This window comes from Seriola dumerili, unplaced genomic scaffold (assembly GCF_002260705.1).
Source record: "Seriola dumerili isolate Sdu_G_001 unplaced genomic scaffold, Sdu_1.0 BDQW01000109.1, whole genome shotgun sequence".
Lineage (NCBI taxonomy): Eukaryota > Metazoa > Chordata > Actinopteri > Carangiformes > Carangidae > Seriola > Seriola dumerili.
The window spans coordinates 870862-876946 of NW_019174364.1; positions in this window are offsets into that span (position 1 = coordinate 870862).

Sequence of the window (6085 nt, forward strand, 5' to 3'; positions counted from 1 at the left end):
TATAACAGTCCTGCAATAAATCCTCCTTTACAAAGGTAATAATGTTCAGATTTTGTTGAAAGTGTTTTAGAGAGGTGTTCATTCAACTGTATGATTATTTTGGAGGAAGTACTTTGTGGGTCTGTTGAATTGTGTTGTGTTATACTGACAGGAGTTTATATTTTTTGTCCACCCCATTTATGTCAATGAAGGTATAGGCTACAAAACAGAAACACCTCTTTGTAGAAAGAGACGTATTCGGGATTTTTTCTGAGGTAGTGCTACGTACAAGAGTTCTGTCAACATCAATCACAGATGCAGAACAGATTAATTGTGTTTAATCATGTTTTACAACTGAGGTCTCTGAGACTAAAAACAGAAATTTGTCATCTTCTGTGGTGGACCTCTGAAACATAAGTTCAATATCATGTTTATTTGCAATTGTCATAAAATGAGAAAAAGTCACTAAGTATCCAGGTGATAAAACATTGTTAAGTTGTGCCCTAAATTACAAAAAAAGGATTAGCGTTAAGTTTTTTTTTTGTATTTTTAATAGTAAAGAAATACTGACAAATGAAATAGTGTTTATTTTTAGACAAGATGTCAGACGAACATAAAATCATCAAGACAAAAGGAGCCACACATCTGGAAGTCTTCCACTCCTTTAATCCTACTGTGTACCCATCATGCCTGAGAGTAACCCAGTGCCAAGGATACAAAACAAGCTCACTCCCACAATAGTGTGGGGGAAAACATTCACAGAAAAGCACCTAAAATGAGATATCACGTCAAATGATATTTATAAATGAACACAGGCCTCTTGTATTTCTAAGGAACTATGTTCAGTCAAAAATCTCTCTCTCTATCTCTCTCTCTCTCTCTCTCTCTCTCTCTCTCTCTATATATATATATATCTACTAACTATATGATAATATATGTATAGAGACTTCATTATTCCATTTTACTTAATATTTCTACTACATGTCAGAGAAATATTGTACTTTTATCCCACTACATACAGTATATGTAAAAATTATTGCAGATTAAGATTTTAAATACAATATGATCCAATACTGTGAAGGCATTCTGCTTTCATAATAGTACTTTTATTTTTAGTACTTTGAGTGCATTTTGCCTATGATTGGTCTCTACCATTACTTTGAAATTTTTGTGTGTTACTTTTACTTTTAACAGCGTTGTAAATTGCTACTTAAGTAAACTATATGAATACGTCTTTCACGTCAACTGTGTCTATTTAAAGTTCAACCTTTTTTCCGTTTATTGTCTTGACATCAAAATCATTCATCATTAAAGAAATCATTATAACTGATTATCTAGGGGAAAAAAAAGAACACCAAATCTGGTTAATGTTAGAATAGAGTCATTTAATGTTCAAGCTGACATGATAAAAAGATCCCTCCTGTTAGTCACTGTTCCACTGTGTTTCTGTGTTTCTCAGCGAGGGATCATTTATTTAGTGTGGTTGGCAGACACAGCAGTAAAGAACTCTTGTCACAGGTCGCAAAAGTTCAGGGATAAAAGGGATCACTCAGGAGATTACTCCCATGTACGTAACACGGACGCCTAGAACACAAACAAAGAGCATTATGTTGCTCAGCTTTATTTTAGTCGCAGCGTGCATGTTTGTGTGAGAGCAAGTGCTTCTCTAACCTTATCTTCACCACTGGGCTTTTATATCACCAAATGAAGAGTTAAGCTCAGTTTGTTTTCTTTGTATGTATCCCCTGCTGCCATAGGATTCTCCTTTTAGCTGTTTAAATGAAACATCCTTTTTTTCATGCATCCACTCAGGGCAGTGTTTTTCAATCAGATTAGTACAGCACATTCTGTTCTGTTTCACTTCCTGATGACTGTGCAGCCTGTATCCCTGTATGAACTCACCCGCGTGCTTCTGGTTACACCAAGACACTCATTCAGACAGACATATTCTAGCAACTGCCTGTTAGATTTTAGTCCTACATACAATATTTAGTAAATGTGTGTAGCCAATTATCAAGAATACCTACTGTTTATTGATTTACTTTAACAAAGAAAGCAAGACTTTTTAGTGAAAGCTAGAATTGAGCTGAGCTAAAATGTCTTACTCAAAGCAGTAAGGTACCCTAAAGCAAGGTTCTATATATATATATATATATATATATATATATATGCATATTTAATAAATGTTTATTATATGTAAAAGCTGATTTAACCTTTGACCATTAAATTTTCCTGTTTCCTACCAGATTGGTGCTTTTTACAAGAACAGAAACAAGATGTTCTTGGTGTTTCAGGAAGGAAGACAAAAGCTCAGACCATGTGTCAATATAGAAATCTATTCATGCATTGCAGTTCAGCTCAGGTCAGTGGTGTTCACTTTTGACCTCCACAGGCAGGAGACAGTGCCAACAAAGCTACCAGGACACCGCAGTTCAGACGAGGGTTTGGGAAAACAAACACATCTCTGCCCAAGCTGGAGTCAACTGTCTTGGCGAGTTAAAAAAAAAAAAAAGAAAAAAAAAAGAAAGAAAAAAGTATGTGTATTTATTGCTAAAAGCTTCAGGTGGGTGGTGGTGCATGGTGAGAGCTGGCTGTGTTTTTTAGATCACAAGACCGTTGTTCTGTTTCTGTGCTATCTTATGCTTTCATTGTGAATGAAATGTTCTAATATGAGAGTGTGTGAAACTATACTTTCCTCCAATAAGTGATTGCTCAGAAGATTACTCAGCCGGTTGACAACATCCCTGGGGCACTGCAGAATCAGGTTCACTTGTGTTGTTATGTCACCTTTATAATTAACGGGATCATCATGTTCCCTTCAATAGCTGCCTGGCCGTCTGCCAGCAGTATGGTCAGACAGTGTCCTCACCCCCTCTGATTGTGGGATTCACCCACCAGAAACCTGCAATAAGGTTTTAACTGTCTGAGCACCTGAGTTCAAAGAACAAGGAACAGACCGACCCTCTCACATGAACAAATCTGGTTAATCTATTGTCAGAGACCACACTCTCACCAAGAATTTGTGCCATATATTAAGGTTTTTAATCGTTTTAATTCAAAAATATGATGAACATAAATACACGCAGCAGCGATAAAATAGCCTCTATTGCAAACATTGTATATGGATGTAATAACATACAGTGCCAGCACCCTCAGACCACAAAAAGCACAAAAGCGAAGCCATAAAATCTTTTATGAGTTTTATGGGAACTTCAGCTGCTCTTGCACACACCCCCAGAGTATACGTTTTGGTTCAGTGAAAGTGTGACTTCATCAAAGAGATTCTGAACATGAATTTTCATTTATAAACATCTCAACTCTGTACGCCAACAACATTAATGAAATGCTTTATGTTTAAACATAGTGCAACACATAAATAGGCACATAAATCACACAAATTCTTTTGCTAGTACATCTTATTACATAATGACAGGACTTACTGAAACAACAAAACAAAACAAAACAAAACAAGATTTTATCAACATGCAAGCAGGTGATTCTGGTGTTGTCTTCAATAGGGGAATGTCCTCTCACTGACTGTCCAAAATCTGTATCTAAATTAGGACTCACTGATTATTTATTTGATTCACAAACACCATAAGAGTCATAATCATATCTCAACATGTCCTTTAACTACAATAAAACCAACTGATTGCGACAAGTTTGATTTACCTACTGTACATACATCAACTTTGAATATTTATGCACATAAGCCAATCACAATCAACCATGTTGTTCTTAGTCTCTGAGACTTTCCTTCACTGCGTGCAAAAGCAATCAAAACAAATCTTATGCAGGTTCTTCCAAACAGAGACAATGGCTCACACGACTCAAAACGACTCAAAGTGACTCTTCCATTGCACACTCTTTCAACTGTTTCTCTGTCTCTCTTTAGTTTGTGTTAACTACGCTGGCATGCACTGATGACCCTCTTGTAGATCAGACAGTCACGTGGTGAGGTCTTTTGTTGCAATTAAAAGCCAATAAAGCAAAATCAACCCACAGGGCACAGTAGGTGGACACAGTGGATTTGAACAACGCACAAGTCCAAACCTTTTGAGAATATTATGTATCTTATATATATATATATATATATATATATATATGTATCTTATGGTGAGAGGATGGTGTGATATTGTTGAATATTACTCGGTGAACCGAAGAGAGATTTTCTAACAAACTGTCATCACATTACTGATTTACTTTAGGACAACAAAATAGGTGAAGTCTTTTTAGTAAAATGTGACTGAATGCAGGTTAAAGGTAAACTTATTTGACTGGTAGCATGGGAATTTGTTAAGTCTATTGATGTATTTGAGATTGCTGTTCTTGAGTATTTCATTACATTTCAGATGAAATGATTTTACAACACTGGATATTTACTTGTTTTGCCAGACGTCTACTTAATACTTGTTGGATCACATAGGAAACCTAATATAAGCTACAAGAAGCTACAAAGCAACTAAACATTTTCACTCAAATGACAGTTCTGACACTCACACTTGGTTTTTACATTTTTTTACTGCAAGATAGCTGAACCATTCTCTTGATGCAATACTACTTTACAACATAACAGTAGATAATTATACATAGCAACACCTGGACAGCTTTATTGCTTTGAGCTGTCATTTAACACCTTGACAGAGACTAACACTAAGTACTTTTACTTTCAATAATCCGTCTTCTAATAGTTTAATACTTGTTTTCTATTGCTCACATTGGAAATCTAATTCAATTCACATTAGAAAACAGCTTTAAGAAACATGCATTTATTGTATGTCTTATAGGAAAAATAGCTAAATTATTTTGTTTGCAGTTTAATATTTAACTTACAAAACAGGATTTCATAAAATTTCATGCATTTTTACTTCCCATCATTAGATGAAGTACTTACAGCATCTTAAGTAGTCATTCAACACTGACTTTTAATACTTTGTACTTCAGTATTATGTTTAATACATTCAACACTTATTTTATAATACTGGTCATATGGGAAACATAATTGGTAAACCATTATGGATTATATAGAAATCAAAGGAAGTAACTAAAAACATACTCAACAGTTTTGACATATTGGTACTTAACTTTTTTTTTTATTTTTATTTTTTTAACTTTACTACATTTCAGAGAGAATTAAGTGTATTACTATAATTTTACATTGGACACTTAACAGGGACTGTGCTTCACAACAAGTACTTTTACTTTCAGTATATGCTTTGATGCTGATGTAGGAAACTTAAATAGGCTCCAGCAACAGGTTAGATAGAAACATATATACTCAAGTACTGTACTTAAGCAGCCACATAGTTTTGACATATTGTATCACTGTATATTTTACTTTAAAATAGCTGCACTGTTTTCTCTGAAGATTCATATTTGATTTGCAAATTAGGGTTAGGCTTATAAAATATAATGCATTATACTACTTCCTAACATTACAGATACAACATAACACTACCCAGACAAGGTCTATTACTTTAAGTTGTCATTCAGGCCATCACTTTGACAGGGACTATGCCTTACAGTGAGTACTTTTACTTTAAATTTTACTTGGACATTAAGTTACTGTATAGCATTAATTTGGCTACAGTTGCCAGGTTGTAGGTAGGATATAACTAAATATAATGCATTATATATATATATGTATGTATATATATATATATATATATATATATATACTGTGAGCCTGGCCAGCAAAACCTTTTATTACCTATCAACCTATATTAAGGTTTGACTTGCAAAACAAGAGCTCATAAAATGTGATGCATCAAATTTCCCAACATTACACGAAAGAATGACCTGAACCAGGTTCTGTGAACCAGGGACCAAGTTTATAAGTTTAGTTATCATTTGACAGGGACTGCCCTTCACTGTACATTCTTCAATGTTTGCTTATACTTTATTAATGGTGAAAGGGAAAGTTTAATTAGGCTACAGTAACAGATTGGGTAGGAGGTAACATGCTCAAGTTACTGTAAAGCAGCTGCACAACTTTGCAGATTAATATTTGACTTGCAAAACTAGAGCTCATAAAACACACTGTAATGCATAACACTTACCAAAATTAAAAGAAATAATTAAACAGCATCAAAAGATTTTACAAGAA